General features: G+C 40.1%; 1 protein-coding gene across 1 annotated transcript in view; it reads right to left on the bottom strand.

The window, feature by feature from the left end:
* The window catches only part of Hopx (HOP homeobox), a 30,992-nt gene extending 11,981 nt beyond the window's left edge, over positions 1 to 19,011 (bottom strand). The window contains exon 1 of the mRNA XM_026386425.2: positions 18,806 to 19,011. The gene's annotated coding sequence lies outside the window, so the exon portion shown is untranslated. The remainder of the gene's footprint in view (positions 1 to 18,805) is intronic.
* Positions 19,012 to 19,300: the final 289 nt, after the last annotated feature.

The raw sequence follows: 19,300 nt of genomic DNA, 5'->3' as shown, positions 1-19,300 counted from the left end.
CCATCCCCACTGCCCTGCCAAAAAAATTTGACAAAAAGGGGTGGAATATTGATCTGCTTCTCCAGGCCAGTGCAAAGGGTTGGGACAGAGTTTTGTTGTTTTGAATATAAAACTGGTGGTTAGTGTCCTTAAGGTACTAAGAGCAGGAGATGTCCAGCCTGGTCAGGCTTCAGAATCACCTGCAGAAATGTCCAAGCCCACCAAAGACCTTCGGAATCAGAATCACACTTTAGGAACCCAGCATGGGAGAGATGAAAAGTATTCCAGTTCTTACAAGATTCTGCGATTTGGGGCTGGGAATGTGGCTCAAGCTGTAGCGAGCTCGCCTGGCATGCATGCGGCCCAGGTTCGATCCTCAGCACCACATACCAACAAAGATGTTGTGTCCGCCGAGAACTAAAAAATAAATATTAAAAAAAATTCTCTCTCTCCTCTCTCACTCTCTCTTTAAAAAAAAAAGATTTTGCAATTTAATCATTAAAGTCAACTATGAATGGTTAGAAATTCTTATGCCTGATACCTGCTCTGATGTTGCATATATCATTAATATTTGAGTAGATGGTAAGTTGAGGTATTTTAAAAGGAATAATTTTTTTTTCGAGAGAATTTTTTAATATTTATTTTTTTAGTTTTTGGTGGACACAACATCTTTATTTTATTTTTATGCAGTGCTGAGGATTGAACCCAGCACCCCGTGCATACCAGGCCAGCGTGCTACCGATTGAGCCACATCCCCAGCCCAGGAATAAATTTTCAAAGTACATATAAGAATGAACAATTTAATCTTTTGTACATATGGTAAGAAATGGGAAAAGGCCTTTAAACTTATGTTAGCCAGAGAGATGCTGAGCTTTCAAGAATTCAGAAATAATATGTAACAACAAATCCCATCATTAGGTACAGCTGTAATGTACCAATAAAAATGTAGAAAAAAAATTTAAAAAAGAAAACAATTTCAAAAATAAAACAAGTCTTTAAAAATATTATATTGAGATCAGAGGTTTTAAAAGCATATCATCAAAAGAAAAACCCTATCCCATCACATTTATTTATTCTAATTGACTTAGAAGCTAAATATTACATCAACCTTTGGTTTGATTGTCCTCTTTTAATTCCTTAAAATTTCCAGTGAGGAAATGCTAAAATTTAAGTTATACTTTATGTAGATAATATAGTTAATATAACTTAAAACTGAACATTCGACTCAAGATGCTTTATGTACACATAAGCATCATTGCTGCCTTCAGGGAAGCAAGATTCCAAATCTAAGCAGGAAAATATATTTTGAAATGTTCTATTGAAGACAGGAGTAGTGACGTTTGCCTGTAATTACAGCAACTTGTGAGGCTGAGGCAGGAGAATAGCAAGTTTGAGGCCAGCCTGGGTAACTTAGTGGGACCCTGTCTCAAAATAATAATCATAATCATAATCATAATCATAGAGATGTATCTTAGTGGGAGAGTGTTCGCTAACACGTGTGAGGACCTGAGCTCAATCCCTAGTACTAAAAAAAATTTTTTTTAAATGCTATATTGATTCCATCTTTTTACATATGAAAAAAAGAGGAAAATATAACAAATGTTAACAATGGTTATATTGTACAACTATGAATGGCCCAAAGAGTTTTCTTCTTTATGCTTTTCTGCTTTTCCAAACTTTGTACAATAAGCTCTCATCACTTTAAAATTTTAAAAATAGGTTTTTTCTTTAAAAAACAAAACAAAACAAAACATTCTTGATTAGACCAGAGACCTACCTTGCGCTGAGTTTTATTATTGGTACATAGTAACATTTCCAGAAAGAATATGGGAATTGTTTCTCAAATCTAGTTAGAGATATAGACATTTTCATTTTCCACTCAAATATTATTAGTATTCAAAAGGGCATATGTTGCTGGGCACAGTGGTATACACCTCTAATCCTAGCTTCTCAGGAGGCTGAGGCAGGAGGATACAAGTTTGAGGCCAACCTAAGCAACTTAGAATATATCTCAAAAAATAAAATAGGTTTGGGGGTGTTTTTTGGTGGTAGAGCACCCCTAGGTTCAACCCCCTGTACCACAAAAGAAAAAAAAGATAGTATATATATATTATGCACATAAAAATTATGAAACATAAATTAAGAAAACACTAGTTTTATGAACCCGACCTGGTTTAAGAATTAAAGCATCACTGAACTTTTGGAAGCTACCTGTATTTCTCCCTCAACTCCCTTTTGGTTGGCCTGTCCCCAGAGGGAACCATGATTCTTAATTTTGTGTTACTTATTGTTTTGTTTTTAAGATTAGTTCTAGCACATGTGTATGGATCTCTAAATTTTTTTTAAGTTTTGTATGTTATTAAATTGTATAAAAATCATATTATACCTTTTATTTATTTCTCTTGCCCAATTGCTCTAAAATTTCTAGAATTATATTGAATAAGAGTGGTGAGAGAAAAGAAAAAAGAGTGGTGAGAATGGACACACTTGTCTTGTGCCTTTGCTTAGAAGAAACCCTTTTTTAGTTTTCATCTAATATGATGTTGGCTATAGGTTTGTCATATATAGCCTTTATGATATTGAGGTATGATCCTTCCATATCTTATTTTTTCAGGGCTTTTATCATGAAGGGTGTTTAATTTTATCAAACTTTTTCTTTTCATCTATTGAGATGATCATGTGATTTTTATCCTTGATTTTATTTATGTGATATATTCTGTTTATTAATTTGTGTATATTAAACCATCCTTGCATCCTTGATTGAAACTAACTTGATCATAGTATGTGATATTTTTAATGTGCTATTGAATTCAATTTGCAAGTATTTTGTTGAGGATTAATTTGTATAATTAATATACATTTAGAATTATAATTAAAATAGTATCATAATATATATAATTCTTTGGGAAATTACTTCTTTCACCCAGCATTTTTTTCAAGATCCATCCATATTTCTGCATGTAGAGAAGTTCATTCATGTTCACTGTTGTTTCCATTTTATAAATATATTTTGACTGATTGACATCTCCTCATACTTGGGTTGTTTCTTGTTTTGCTGTTATCAACACTGTATCCCTGAATAATTTTTTTTGAAGTGTTGGAGCTTAAACCCAGAGCCTCCCACATTCTAATCAAGCACTCTACCATGGAGCTATATCTCCAGTCCTTTTAAATTTTATTTCGAGGCAGAGTGTAAGTTGCCCAGGCAACTTACAAAACTCCTGCCTCAGTCTCCAGAGTCTTCTGGAGTTACAGGTATGTGCTACTGTCCTGACTCCTTGAACATTCCTCTCTTTTCCCCACCATTAGGAGTTCTCTGGAATCTTGCCAGGTCTGGAACTGCAGGCTTACATTAAGTGGGGTGTGACTATTTAACTTTACAACATATTATAAACTTATTTTCCAAAGTTGTTGAACAAAACTACCCTTTTACCTGCAGTATATAGCATTTCCTTTTCTCCATATCCTCATCAATAATTGTATTGTCAATCTTAGTTTTTGCCAAAGTTGATGTGTATTCTTTTTATACACGAACACTATCTAAACCTTGTTGAAGCTATTTATGTTTTCAGAAGCTTGCATGACCGCTTGGGGTTAAAAGGTTCCATATGTTTACTATTTACTCTGCAAAAGTATTTCCTGTTCCAGGCCAGAAGGGGATTTGAGGTTTGTTTTTTTGTTTTTTTGAGAGTCAGGACTTGGTCTCCAGGCTAGCTCAGTTATTTCCATTGGTGACCATGAACAATACCAAAAAAAAAAAAAAAAATTATGGAAAACTAATTACTAAGACTTTTCATCTGGATCAGGATGGAAGTGTTACTCATTTTGCTGGGCATGGTAGTCCATGCTTGTAAATTCCAGCAACCTCAGAGGTTGAGGCAGGAGGATCACAAGTTCAAGGCCAGCCTCAGCAATTTAATGAGGCTCTAGGCTACCTAGAGAGACCCTGTGTCAAAATTAAGGGGGAAGAAATAAAGCGCTGGGGATGTGGTTCAGTGGTTAAGTGCCTCTGGGTTCAATCCCTGGTACCAAAAATGTTACTGGTTTTGCTTCCATAGGGCTCAGGGAGTCAGGACTTGATTATGTAATTTAAAAATGTGTTAACCTATTAGTTCCCCCCAAAGTAAATATCAAAGTCTTCAAGTGAAAATCACAGAGATAGGTTTAAAATGACTGAGTAAAGAAGAAATGATGAGAGATGGACAGTGCAAAAAAGAAACACTATTAGGCTATGTGCCTCTGGGTTCAATCCCTGGTACCAAAAATGTTACTGGTTTTGCTTCCATAGGGCTCAGGGAGTCAGGACTTGATTATGTAATTTAAAAATGTGTTAACCTATTAGTTCCCCCCAAAGTAAATATCAAAGTCTTCAAGTGAAAATCACAGAGATAGGTTTAAAATGACTGAGTAAAGAAGAAATGATGAGAGATGGACAGTGCAAAAAAGAAACACTATTAGGCTATGAGTTTAAAAAAGCATGTCCATGTGCACTCAGCATGCTCAAAGGTTTGTATGCAGTGCATGGAGCTCCAGGCCACCAGCAGGTTGATATTAGTCATTTCAGTTTCTCTCAAATTCTTCTCTTAGAAATGAAAATGAAATTAGTCCTGTTTTGCAGTCAAGAGAGGTTAACTAACTTTCTACATGTCAGGGGGAGACTAAGGATTCTACCTTTTTTTCTGGCTATGGCAATAATGGTAAATCAAGGCTTTGTTATCATCAAAATTGATTTACGCCCCCCACAGACATTCTGCGTATGCTCTACTGATGTCAGAAATCCTAAGCTATTGCTGAATCCATTTGGATCTTTGAGCTTTAACATGGCCATCCTCTATCATTTTATTATTATTATTAGTAGTAGTAGTAGTACTGGGGGTTAAACTCAGGGACATTTAACCACTGAGCTACATCCCCAATTCTTTTTATTTTTTTTATTTTGAGGGAGGGTCTCACTAAATTGCTACGGCTGGTCTTGAACTTGCGATCCTCCTGCCTTAACCTCTGGAGTTGCTGGGATTACATGTGACCACCACTTCATCAGGCTTCCTCTGTCATTTTAGTAAAGAATTGGATGTAGGTGGTGCCAGTGTGGGCTGGGCAGTTGCTGGCCGGCTGTGGCCTCTCCAGTCTCTCTCTCTCTCAGCTTCTCAGCAAGCAGTCTTGCCAACTTCCATGCATCTCTTGACATCAGACAACTGAGGTTTGTTTCAAGGTTTGTTCTTACTCCATTTGATGGATGAGGAAATGGAGGTACAGATAACTTGGGGAGATTGTTCAAGTTTGTCCTGGAGTGTCCGTATTCTTAACTTTAAGCCTGTGAAACGGGTACAGGCACAGGCAGAACCATGGGAATTCCCAAGTGGAGCATCTGTCCTCCTGGGATATTCTGGGCTTGACTGTGAGGCAGGAAGACTGAAATACTTACTAAAATTCAAACCACTCCAATGGGTCACCAGTGACCAGACCCTCCCAAGTACCTTATTCCTGGCAAGGTTTGTCAGGTAGTTTTAGCCCTGCTGTGGATTGTATATTTTAGTTGTTAATTCATATCTTAAAAATATAAAGTACTGCCTTTTAAAGATCTTTCACTTCTGCATTTATGATGCTTTTTTAAATAAATATTTTTTAGTTGTAGTTGGACACAATACCTCTATTTTATTTATTTATTTTTATGTGGTGCTGAGGATTGAACCCAGGGCCTTGCACATGCTCTACCCCTGAGCCACAACCCCAGCCCTCTGATGCTTTTTTAGTATGTGCCCTGCAGAGTTGCTAATTATTCACCTTGCTATTTTCCTGTCCTCCTCCTCTTTAAGTTAGCTTTCCTCTTGCCTTGGAGACCCCCTGGCTCTAAGAAACAGTAGAATTAAGAGCAAAATGCAATGTGAGTTAATATAGTATTTTTACCATACTGACCTTTTGGTTGAATATTTAGAAGCACCAAGTACTAATCACTTGAAATATCATTTGCAAGCTCCCATTTCTCTCAAGTAAAGAAGGGCTATAATAACACACACCTTTGCCCAGCTTACAACTTTGTTGTAGAGTTCACATAGTATTACAGGGGCGTTTCTCTAAAGTGTAAAGCGCTTGCTTATAGAATAGATTATTGTCCCCCGCACCCCTCAGGACCAAGGACAGAACTCAGGGCCTTGCATGTGCTAGGCAAGTGCTCTGCCACTGAGCTAAATCCCCAACCCCAGATTATTATTCTTTAAATGGCTGTGAGCTACTGTGACACATCTCCAGGTTGGGAAACTGGTAAGAACTGTTTCTAAATTTCACTTATGATATTTTTTTTATCTTTCCAGAATGGTAAAGTACATTGATTGAAATTAGAACCTGTTTTTTAAAAAACCAAATGCTGCATATGTTGCTTCCTTATAAAATGCATGCCTGGAGGAAGATCTCCAGACTGACAGGTGGGTGTGGGGGACTCAGCATCTCTTCTCTGTGTGGTGCACTGGTTATATTTCATTATTGTTGGCATTTTCACTGAAATAGCGATTTCTTTGCCTATTCTTCATCACCACTTCATAATTTCTCCATTTCTTTAATCTATGAACAAGGACGTATTAATAAGACAGGAGTAGTAAAAAAGATAATAATAATAAGCAGGAACAAATATTCTATGAATTAGTGAGTTGAGAAGTTTTTTGAAGTTCTCTTGGCCTTTGAGAATAATGACCACACTGAAATTGTTTAGAAATAACTTATTCATGGGCCTGTTCTCCCCACCAAATTTTATACTCTTCTGTGGAGGCTGTGTTCACTTTTATACATTTGTGTCTCCTCAACATTCATAAGAGTATCTGGTTGGGCATGGTGGTATATACCTGTAATTCCAGCCATTCAGGAGGCTGAAACAGAAGGATTGTGAGTTCAAAATCAGCCTCAGCAATTTAGGGAGGCCCTTAGCAACTTAGACCCTATCTCTAAGTAAAATACAAAAAAGGGCTGGTGATATGACTCAGTGGTTAAGTGCCCCTGGGTTCAATCTCTGGTACAAAAAAAAAAAAAAAAGAGTATTTGGCATTTAATAGGTGGTCTTTTGGTATCTGCTGAACAGAGCTTAAACTATGGCATCTGATGTGGCTTGGATGGTATATAACTTACGAAAAGACTGCTCTGTGTTTTTAACAACCAAGACTAGCCAAAGGAAAAACATAGAAAGAACTCTATAGCTTTTGATATCTTTCCATCCTCAGTACCCCTAACAACATAGAGTCGATTCCTGTTGTTTAATTACATACAGAAATCCCACCCCTGTTTTCATAGCAATAGTATTATTTAATAGCAAAAGTTATTCATTACCATGTGCTAGGCACTGTCCCAAGTGCCTTCGCTGAACTAATTCATTTAATCATCAGAGGAATGGCGACTCTCTGTGATAGGCATGCCCCTCTGCATCTCACACCCGTGCAAACTGGTACAGATGGAAATTATACACCTTACCCAAGGAGATGGATACAACTTCCCCCAAATAACAAATCTCATAAGTGAAAAATGGAGATTCAAACTCAGATAGTCTGACTTCTGCATCTACTTTCTTAAACACTACATTGCATTTCCTCTTTGTACTGAGCAGCTATGTAGATGAAGATCCTTGTTGGGTGGTTGTGGTTAAAGGGACAGCAGAACTGGGTGGTGCCACCAGGGTCAGGAGCAGGACAGTGCCCTGGCTCTCATGGGAGCCACACTTCCTTTCTGTGACATATTTCTCAATTTTGGTGACCCAGCTCAATGGCTCAGCCAGTAATTTCCATTAATACCACCAGCACCACCCGCTTGGCTGGCTTTGCTTCCCCTCACACTCTTCTTTCATTGGTATAGACAGAGTTGAAAGAGGACATTAGTAAATAATGTATAAATGAGAAAAAGTTACAGCAGCCACTGGAATGGAATAGAAAGGTACTAATAACTTCCACCGCACCAGTAGGAGCTTAGTGACCATTGCTACCACTTAATACTTAGATGGGCAGAATTTTATTGAATTAAGGATCCTCCCAAAACAAAATTCTCAGTGATATAGACTTTCTAGATCCCTTCAGAAAACAAGAAGATACTATTAAAAAAAAAAAAAGAAGTTATTGGAGGGGAGGGCATCTGTGAATGGCTTCCAACCATGAATCATTGATTAACTGTGAATTCCTTGCTTACACACTGAGTTCTTCTCATTGAGAACCCAACTCCTGTTTTAATCTTGTATGTGACAACATGGGAAAATGGTGACAGAGAGTAACAAAGTTTTAGTTTCTTCTTTGAGCATGTTGTGAAATAAGTGGATACTCTAGCCTACCTTTTTAGAAATAAATGGGCCCATGAAGGAGGCCAATGCTGTTTCCATAATTCCCTTGGAGAAAAATCTCCATTTTGGAAACAGGCTGCTTTTCCCAAAGTCCATGAATCCAGAAAAAGTTTTCTTTGTAAAGAACATTTTAAATGTAGATAGAATTCCAGGCTAACACACAGAGCTGGGGATGGGGTTTACTACATATTTGTAACTATAAAAGAAAATAATCCTGTTAAAATATCTTAGTGACATTGAATAAGAAGTTATTTATTTGGAAGATGCTTATGAAAAAGCTGTTTTAATTGAAACCTGATTTAGGGAAAGGAGGTTTGGATGCAGGTATGGACGGGACTTTCAGGGGATTTTTGAAGATACCAAACGCTTGCAGCAAAATTCTGATGTGTGTCAAGTTTCCAGAAGAGTCCATCAAAATTGATTACTAAGTACTTACTGAATTCATGCTGATTAGAGCTTATTTTCACGTCAAGAAGTAGGTTTTTCTTTAGCTTTATATAAAAGCATTATAATTAGAGCTGTGCTTATGTTCGAGAGGGAAGGATGAGGGAGAGATAGGACAGTGATGGGGACTGTGGAGTGTTGATGTAGACTTCCATTGTCTAAGATCTGATTAATGATGCTCACTGTGGGCAATAAAGAAAACACCAGTTAATTTGCATTTTTCCCTGCTGCTCATTCTTCCATTCAAAGTGTCTCAAGGAAGAGAATAGGAAAGATTTTGTGGGTCATGTTCCCTGAGCCAGACACCAAGGAGCACTGTCACACAAGGACAGTTTAGTTGCTGACCACAGCTCAGGGCAGCTGGCAACTAGGGGCTTTTGGGTGTGTGGCACTAGTCACAGAGGGGATGTTTGTGTGTCTGCAATGGATAGTTTCACAGGAATAGCAGGGGATACATGTTAAATTCTCACTAATGAGTGAGGCCGTTAAACTGTGGGAGGAATGGGAGCACTGGGTGAGGACTCAGCTGAGTTTCAATTTTAACTCCTCTACTTAGTCATCACATGACCTTGGCTGGGTCATTTGGCTTATTTAAACTTAGTTCTCCTGTCTGTAAAATGTGGCTAGGAATTTCCTTTCTTGCCTGTTTACTCCAGTAGTGATCCAGTGGTGGATGCTCATGAAACACAAATCAGAAAAGTGTAAAATGAGGTACACATTTCTACAAGTGTTATAATCACTTTTTTCTTTGTATTAGGGTTTGAGTTCTTTTTATTCTTTATTTAGAGACAGGATCTCACTAAGTTGCTTAGGGCCTTGCTAAGTTGCTGAGGATGGCTTTGAACCTGTGATCCTCCTGTCTCAGCCTCCCACATTTCTGGTAACACAAATGTGTGCAACAGGGTCCGGCAATTTACTTAATACAGAGAAGCAATAGTGTTGGGCAATGTGACAGTGGTATCATTCCTCTCCTAAAAATTCTGAGGATTGGTGTGGCCTGGGTTCTAAATTATCATGTTCTTCCTCATCAACAGTTTACCGATGTCATTGACCTGAGAAAGGGAGTAGACAGGCCTATTCTGAGCTCTGTCCTTGTATGCTGAACACTTTGTGCCCAGTTCCTTCTTCAAAGGACAACTTAGAAGAATGAAAAAATTTGGAACCCCTGTGCTTTTTAATATTCAGCCTGTCTGTTAAATAAAGGTGGCAGTATAATTTGTCATCTAACCCAGAACATTTAAGAATAAATGGAATGTTCTGAATACATACACCACCATAACAGGCAGACGCCAGGAGCATTCGGGGCCAGCCTGGACATTGAGTCCCCTTATTATATATAAGATTCTAAATTCCTCACTTCAGTTTGAGATGGTAAAGATTCCTGTTGAACTTGGACATTTTTGCTGCTGTTATGGATCAGCAAAATTTAGACCTGTGAGGCCCTTAGAGAACAGAATAACATAGATGAAGAAGAGGCTGTTTTTTAGTCTTAAGGAAAGACGACACTGCAGCTCTGTTGTTAAAGGTAAGAGGATAGACGATGGCTTCAAATTTCCTGACCTTTCATTTTTTTTTTTTTTTTTTTTTTTTTGCAATGTGAGGTAGAAATTGCCTGGCAGGATGAATAATGCTTGGGCCTGTGCCTGCTGTGGGATTGTTGGTGTGTCCTGCTGATGCTTAATAGGCAAGAATATCCATTACACCTCAAACAGAGTTCAGTCCTATGATCAAATATAAACAGGAACAAAAACGGTGTGTCCTGGAGATTTCTATGGGGCCCTGCCACGTGTGCAGGGCTTTTCAAACCAGATCATACAGAAGGGATGAGGTTTGGGAAGCAAACTGAAGGATCAAATAGCCTCTCTGAAAATGTCTGATGACCCAATGCACCAAGAAATCAGACAAATAGATTTCTGCCCTGGGGTAAAATTCTCAATATTTGCTAAAGAGAACCATTAAAGCCAAAGAGAAACTTGCATGACTAAGTGTGGAAGCAAATAACCAAAAGATCAACTTTTTAAATAGTTTGGGGAGAGGAAAAATGGCCCAAATAATTAAAAATGGTAGCTAATAAATATACTTTTATTGTTTTGGAGGATATTATTAACTTTTGGTTACCCTTTGACTTCCTTGTCATGTTTTGTTCAGAAGAGTGTTAGCTTAATTAGACCAACAGACTGCAAGGTAGGGAGACGTATTTGTTGCATACTGAGAAACATAAATGCCGATGTTAGAAATCAGTCTGGTGTTCCAAAAACATCTAATAAAGATAAGTCACTCACAGATAATTGAGAATCAAGTAGATAAACTTGTCTGATTGTCCTGTCACCATCCAGTCACCTTAGCATGTTAAAAACTTAGAGCTTCTTTCCCAAAATATTCTCATTCCCACTGCCTGGCTTTGTAAAGGGATATTCATTTGTAATTCTGGGAATGTGAAACCATAATTTATTTGTTTGAGAATCTAGGCTGGGTTCTACAGTATTTTTGCCCTAGCCCAAATTCCATGGTAAGAAATTTAGGGACCTGTGTGATATCATGAACAATAGGCTCTTATACTGCCAGGGTGTGCCCTTTCTTAGGCTTTGTACTCTGCCTAAAGCAAGCAGGCATAGCTTCCTTGGATGCTTTGTGAATTTTGAGAAGTCCAGAAGAGATTCTTTGAAAGACTGGACTGGTAAATTTGTATAAAAATTCTTTAATCAATAATTTTTTTATGATCCAACGACCATTCTTATTTTATTGACTACAATTAAGTAACAGATAAAGTGACACACAGCGGTACCTGACAGAATTCCAAATTGTGCCAAAGTCCAAACACCCATACTACTTTTTGCTGCAATACATAGTTATATGGGTGAACAAACAGAGGTGCATAGCTTTAATTTACTCGTTAACATCACAAAATGATTGAAAGGGACAGATACACTAGAAGACCTGCTTAGGGCATAACTCTGAATTTATAATAGATCACCCTTCTAAGCATTAGACATGTTTCAGAAAGAGACTAGATGGAGCTTCAGGAAACCCGAAACTGCCTTCCAGCTTTTTTGCTTTCTTTTCCAAGCGACTTTGGACAGCTCACAATTGCTTTGGAACTTCATTTCTTCATCTCCCATTGTTATCATCCTACCCCACCTGTCTCACACAGCATAGGATTCATTGAGATGGATTAAGTTTATGAATGGAAGTATCAATTATAAAACTATATAAATACAGTGTACTACTCCAGCTTTCCCACTGACCTGGGATATAATAATGGGCAGGATGTAATATTGGGCAACCTGAATGACATCAAATTTGCGATTGTTAAAATGGCAAAACATTTTAGAAACTTTGCCTAACCTCAGAAGAAGCCATATGATTTCTTAGAACATTTCATTTGCTTTGCTCAAGATCATCTATGACCTATGTGGGAAAAATGAAATGCTTCTAGGATAGATGAATCCAAGTTTAAGAAAATGAGATCAAAAAAGGAAAATGGGGCTGGGGTACAGCTTAGTGGCAGAGCACTGGCCTACTATGTGAAAAGCCTTGGGTTTAATCCCTAGGACCAATCAACAAACAAATAAAATGGAGGAGGGGGACAACTAAATATCTCTAAGTTCCATAAAATTACTTTTGCCACTCTGTCTCTTATTAAAATGTTAAGGAATCCAGAGCAGTTCCTAAATGTTTAAAAAAGGACTTGTGATGTCATATCTCTCCTTCATTGCTAAAGGACACACAGGCCACTTATCCTCCACTTTTCCCTACCAACAGCCAGATCTGAAGGGCAGGGAGCATATGTTTGAGGATATGCATCACAGCATCATTTGTGGGAGTCAGGGGCAGGAGAGATGGCCAACACCAGAGGACAAGTTCTATTTACTTACCTATTCCATAAATGACAGACTAATAATAAGTAGTGTAAAACACTATATTAGAATTATCAGTGACATACATGGCTCTCTCTCAAAAAACAAAACAAAACAAAAAAAAAAAACCAGCATGGAGCTCAACAGAGAGATGAAGGAGAGAGCAAGGGAGGAGGAAACAAGAATGAGGTACAAAACCTTAGATATAATCTGAATTAAGAAATGTGTTAATGTAAGCCTAGAGGCCAAAGCAAAGAGTAAACAAACAAAAAAAACACTTAATTAAAAGGGAATGGATTGCCCCATCTTCCAGAGAGGCCTGTGTAATTCTTCCCAAAATATTTTTTTCACAACGAGGGGCTAACTTTGTGGCTTGCTCAATGTCCCTCGTGCTGCAGCACACACCCATCCCTGGGCTTGGTTTTTACCCTCAAAGGACAAGATGAAGAGCTGGCCATTGACCTCCATGCTTTTCAACATCACCATTAAAAGGCCCTTTAGCTTTCTCTTGTCCAAGCTGAATCACACCAGGGCCTCTCCTGCTCTTTCTAGATGTGCTTTTATTGCGTTTAGTCATGGAGGAGCTCTTTTGAACTAGTTCCAAGGACTCTCCTCCCTTTTCAGTTGTGGAGCCCAGAACTAGGTGGATGACCTAATCCAAGGGGGAGTGACCTCCTACTGTTTTCCCTGCTTCTTTATAAATCCCAGTTGTAGCCAGCTCCAAAGGGTGAAGAGTGAGAAGACTTGATAAAGTTACGATACTTCCAGCATTCATTATGGAAGGTTTTTATAAAACCGATTTCTCCTAGGCACTAGTAGACTAGAAATTTAGAAAGGGCTGGGGGGATACAAGCACTAAGGAAGATTGTTTATGTAAATTTCCTTAGGGAGACGCCACACAGGAAGGAAAGGGAAAAACATCAGCAGAGACTCACTATGTAAGCAGATCTGTCAGGACTGAAGAATTCCAGGAAATTTCCATCTTGATCCCTCTAGATCCAATGGCTAGAATGACTGTCATTAGTTTCCTGCTCAGTATATACTAAGATCAGAATGGATCACCATCTGTCTCAGGTTTTTTTCTTTCTTTCCTTTTAGTATACAAGGGCAGAACAGTTATTTGAAAATGACCTGGCAGGGTTTTCATGTTGGATCACATTTTATTAACACCACCAAAAGCATATTATAACAAATTATGGTGGCATAGATAAAAACTGTCTTCCCTATTTTTAATAGAGCTTCTATTGCTACCCAAACATGTCTATGAGCTCATAAGAGCCTAAAGCAAACAGAGTAACTTGACCATGTGATGAATAATTCCTTGAGCCCCCACATATACTCTGAACTTCCTGATGATGAGCCAACATAAATAACCAGTTCTCAGTCTGGGCAGTATGGGTACCAGGCTTCCCATAGGGGACCTGAGCATAGCGGGAGTCAATGACTTGTCACAGAAGCCAGATTGAGGTGTGGGGCAGCCTGGGTCCCAGAGCCAGGCCAACTAAATCCTACGATTCCATGCAAGTGAGCATGCTCTCTCATACCTTCATGGACTGTACTCGTGGGTGATCAGATAGATTATGGGTCAGGCCAGGTGTTTTGAGAGTGAAAGGGGGTACTATTAATAATCCCACTTGGGTGATTAATCTTTTGGGCTTCTTCCTGTTTTAAAATTCTATTACAGATGAGAAAATAGGGTTCAGGCTGCTCCTGAGCACCAGGCCAGTGCTTTACTCCCTGAGCTGGACCATCTTCCGCCAGTTATATGGAGGATTGGGACTGAAAGATTGATATAGACATTTCCCAGCAACTGAAAGGCACAGCCTATCCCGCACCTGCTTGGTTGCACACTCACACACCTCAAATCCCACATGTGTTCAGCATCCACACCACTGGAATGCCAAATCCACACCAGGGCCACTGAAAGCCAGGGCAGCCTGGTGAGCAGGGCCAGGGGGCAGCAGATGCACCCCCTTCCGTAGGACACAGCCTCCTGCCACTTGCAGTGTGGGATCACCCGCATCCCCACCAGCAAGCTTCCAGTAATCAGGAGGACAGGCATTGCCTCGGGGCCCTCAGGGATCAATTTTTAACCTGGCAGATTGGTGCTTTATCCATCCCTTCAGGCCACAGGTCACCTTTCTGCTCCACCACCCCCATTTACTTGATATTTTAGATGCCTGAGGAAACCATCAGCAACATTCAACACTTAATTCAGGTTAGATCATAGCACAGCCTGTTAAAAAAAAAAAAAGTCCAAGTGACCCTTTGAACTAAGCCATTCCACACTGAAAGAATCTAAAAATAAAAGAGAAGGGGGAAATGTTCAAAGAAAAGTTATCCAAGGAGGACATTCTCCTTGGATATAAAACCTATTTTTTCAGCAGTATAAACCTATCACTTGTTTAAAAATTATTATTATTTTTATTTTTGGTGAAACTCTGAACGACAAGAAGTAGCATTTGACTTAACAACAGTAGCATTAAACCAGAGTTGGTTATCACCCCAAAGCCAATGGAAACCAGTCCTTTCACCAGAGCACAGTGTCCAGTCCCCAGGGCTGGGGATGGAGCTCACCTCTGCCCTCTCCTCCCCAGGACAGCTCTCACTGCTGATCCTCTGGTTCCACCACACTCCTCTTTTCCAGGGCAGGGCACGTCAAATGCAGCTGCCACTTGCTGTCCCAAGCTGAAGTAATCTGTTTTACAATGGGACAAAAGGGCTGTCGTGGGCGGAGAGCCACAGAGATTGGGGTGGGTAGGATGCACAGGTTGACTGGCCTGTAAGAATGGAAGAATGGGTCCTCAAGGAAGAAGGCTCCTGGTCACTACAGTTGGGCAAGCTCCTCTGCTGGTGCCTGCCTTCTGCTCCAGAGAGGGAACAGCTCATGTTTTTAAAACCCTATGAACGTGCTGGGCCCGGTTGCCCGCCTGTAATCCCAGTGGCTTGGGAGGCAGAAATGGGAGAATTGCAAGTTCAAAGCCAGCCTCAGCAACTTAGCGAGGCCCTAAGCAACTTAGCAAGACCCTGACTCAAAATAAAAAAAAGATAAAAAGGGCTGGGGATGTGGCTTAGTGATTAAGCACCCCTGGGTTTAATTTTTAATACAAAATAAAAAAAGAGAGCAGAATTTCTTGACATTTTGTCTCGAGATCTTAGGAGGGCTCTTCATTTTTTCAGAAACACGAGTGAAATGTAGCTTCCTCTAATGAGTATAAATCCATTTAACAAAGAGTGGTCTAATTCAGAAAAAGAAATCTATCCAACCAAGACCATGGTCTGGAGATGGTTGCATACAGGATATAATTTGAAGAATTCTACTGAAAACCCACAATCTAGGTATATTGTCTACCAGCAAGTTGTTTGAAAATTCTGACCAGTAGGGTTATATATTTTACCTAAAACCGATTCTCCCATTGCCCCATTTTAGAATTCAGATGGCAATTATGTTTACATAACAGTCCAAAGAACTCCCAGATATGTTATTTGGGTGGAACTTACTTAATATCCCAGGGACAGACATCACTCATTAAGCAATTATTGTCCATTAACATTATGACTTTAATTAGTTTCCCAACGATGGGTAGGCAAAGCCCTGGGAGAATGAGACCCCAGAAATGGCACTCTGGGGTGAAAGGGGAGATGGGAACCCACTAGAACATGGCAGCTGGCCAGGGCAGTGCAGTGAGGTACTGTGGTCCCATACCCCAGTACCCACACAGGTGGGGAGGGACAGACAGGAAGGGTACAAGTCATAAAGACAGATGTCACCCACTCAGGCTTTTGCCCAGGGCTGCTCTGGACATCCTAATGAAAAGACCCTGGGCTAGACAGACTCACCCCAATGCTGAGAACTCGTGCCATTTCCTGAACCGGCAATGGAACGTGGCTGGGCACCAGAGCAGAGCGCCCTGTGCTTCCGAAGAGATATCTTTCAATAAGTACTATCCTCTTGCTTAGACCAGATATTATGTAGGGAACAAAAGGAGGCTATAGTTTTGAAATATCCCTTCTCATCACCCTCCTTTTTGACTCATAGCACAATCCTTAAATAATGCACCTCTGAGGCTCAGAGTAATTCCTGCCGCTTGCTGCCTGGAGCACTTCTGGGTTCCAAGAATTCTCTTGGCAGGTGTTGGATCCCCTCGCCCGGAGCTGGAAGTGTGACTTTGAGGACCCAGAGCAGCCTCTTCCTTATCCTGTAAGCTCCCATTACTGTGCTCCCCAGGCTTCCCAGCCTCTCTTACCCTGGGACACAGTGGTCATGGGGCTGGGGGACCATCCCCACCCCTTGTCTGGGCCTTACTATCCTCTCAAAATACAATAAAAGAGCTGGTGGCATGGCTGAGTGGTAAAGGGCTTGCCTAGCATGTGTGACGCCCTGGTTTCCGACCCTCCTACTGCAAACAAAAACCAAGAAAATAACCAAGGTCAGAGTTGCCGACCAAAGAGCTGCCGATTTAATTGCACTGGGGTGGGGCTGAGTCTTGATGTTTTTAAAAAGGTTCTCCAGGTCCAATAACCTTTGAGTTAGATAGTCTCTACAGACCTTTCTAGTCCTAAAAGGTCTATATCCTGACTTTCTCATTCCTCCACTTTGCGTCTTTAGTTTTCTCCAAAATTACTCATAGTTTATTTTCATGTTACATTGGTTGATTTAATTGTAAAAAAGAACGATATTGTACAGTAGTGCCATAGTATTGTTGAGCTGTAATTGACATCTAATAATGTTAGCGTTCATAGTATACAAAGTGATAAGTTTTCACAATAAGAAATGGTCACCGTAGTCACAATGGCGAACGTATCCAGCAGCCCCCCAAATTTCCTATGCCTTTGGCAATCCCTGATCTGTCTTCCTCTACTACAGATGAGTTTGTGTCTTCTACAAATTGAATCTTAAGTAAATACTGTTGCTTCTTATTATTACATCCTTGGACTTTACATTTCAAGACCAGGGTCCTTTTATTTCTTGTTTCCTCCTCCCAGCCCCCAGTTGATCTTTGCTCAGAGAAACCGCTTAATCATTATTTGTTGGATTGAAAAAAAAAGGGCTTTGTAAAATTGTAATAGCTTCAGTTTGGTGATCAAGAAGTGCCCATCGAGTTAAGTGTTTTAATTTTCGACTTCTTCCTAATTAAAAAATAAAGCATGATTTTAAACCAAGGTATCTTAATTTAGGGTCTGTGGACTTCCAGGGGTCTAGACAGTGCGCTTCTAGATGTGTGTTGAGGACAGGGGAAGCGGCTGGGGGCTGAATACCTGGGAAAGATCCTTGGCTGCTGCCAGTCTCTTAATCCCTAGATCCTAGACCCAAATGGCTGAGCTATGGAATGAATGCCACACTGTCTTCCTTTAATATCCCACATGCATTTTATAAATATGATGTCTAGTTATAAATCCTCTGCAATCTACTCCCTCCTTCTCTCCCTCCTGCCTCCCTGGTATTTTGTTCTCTGCCCGGCCCTGGTTATGCCTACACAGGGTTAACCTCAGGGTGTGATAAACACTCCAGGCGCTGTCTACTGCCTGGGAACGTTTGGCATTCTTCTCTTCCACATCTTCTCATCTAAGCTGTGTGGCATGTTGAGTCCTTTTATTCAAGGGCTTTCCTTCCAGCTTAATACCAGAGTGATTTTTTTTTTTATCACAAACCTCCATTTCCTGAAAATTCCAGAGTTTAGGATTTCTATTAATCTTAAACAAGATCAATACTTTCATTGTTATTTATAAGTATAATGAGAACAAGAAATATACTAAGTAACACTGCAAATTCATCATTAAACCATCTCTACTCAATCCAGAGATGCCCCCTCTTGTACATCCCACACGCAAAAAAAAAAAAAAAAAAATTAAACTGATCTTAGAAAAGGCTGAAATATACAGTAGCAATTATCAGTTTCTAAATAACAAAACTACGCATCTGGCAGTTACACAAAGTGTCTCAATAGGGAGAGAGCAAAAAGAAAACACCTCACCTGCTGGCCAAAAGACCAACAGGACTCCCCCCTTGCTTCATCCAAAGTCAGCTCAACCCCGGGCATGTTTGTTGGCAGGGGGTCTGGCTCTCTGCTGGGGGTAAGCATTACATTTTTATTCTCCCTTTCACGTCCACCCTTTTCCAACAGAAAAGCTATCATCATGGTAACGATAACATTTTGGTCTAGTTTCTATGCAAGTTCATTCTCTGCATTAAAGGCAGAGAATGAAAGTTACTTACGTGCAAGTGGCCAAGGGGAGCCCTGGGTTTGGAAGCTGCGTTTGCTGATGCCTGCCTGCTTAAATAGCTTGGCTGGCTGACGCAGGCTGCTGATAGCACTTTTGTTTACGCCCCGTGAATGCACGCTCAAGCAAGGACCTGAAAAACCTGCAGCGTGGGCAGGAGGGAAACAGTCTGCCCTGGGAGGGTACGTCTCTCCTGGTTATTCAGGTTTGATACCCAGGCGGTGACTTCTGAGAGTCCCATGGAACTCTCCCCTCCTCCCATCCTCCTCATCCCTGTCCTCTTACTTAGCCAAATAAGACTCTTCAAGATTGGATGGAAGATGCGGCTGCAGGAAGAAGGGGAAGAGAAATAGGACCCTGGACCCTTTCCCTTAACTTCCCTATTTGGAATGTGCTTCCTGTTAGATGTCACTTCATTTCAAAGCTTAGGACTGATGTGGCTGACTTCACAGCTCTGCAGGCGGGATGCCCAGCTCGGTGCCTGGACTAT

This window comes from Urocitellus parryii, chromosome 10 (assembly GCF_045843805.1).
Source record: "Urocitellus parryii isolate mUroPar1 chromosome 10, mUroPar1.hap1, whole genome shotgun sequence".
NCBI classification, from domain to species: domain Eukaryota; kingdom Metazoa; phylum Chordata; class Mammalia; order Rodentia; family Sciuridae; genus Urocitellus; species Urocitellus parryii.
The sequence above is the reverse complement of the archived record's forward strand: the minus strand, read 5'-3'. Positions and strand labels throughout refer to the sequence as shown.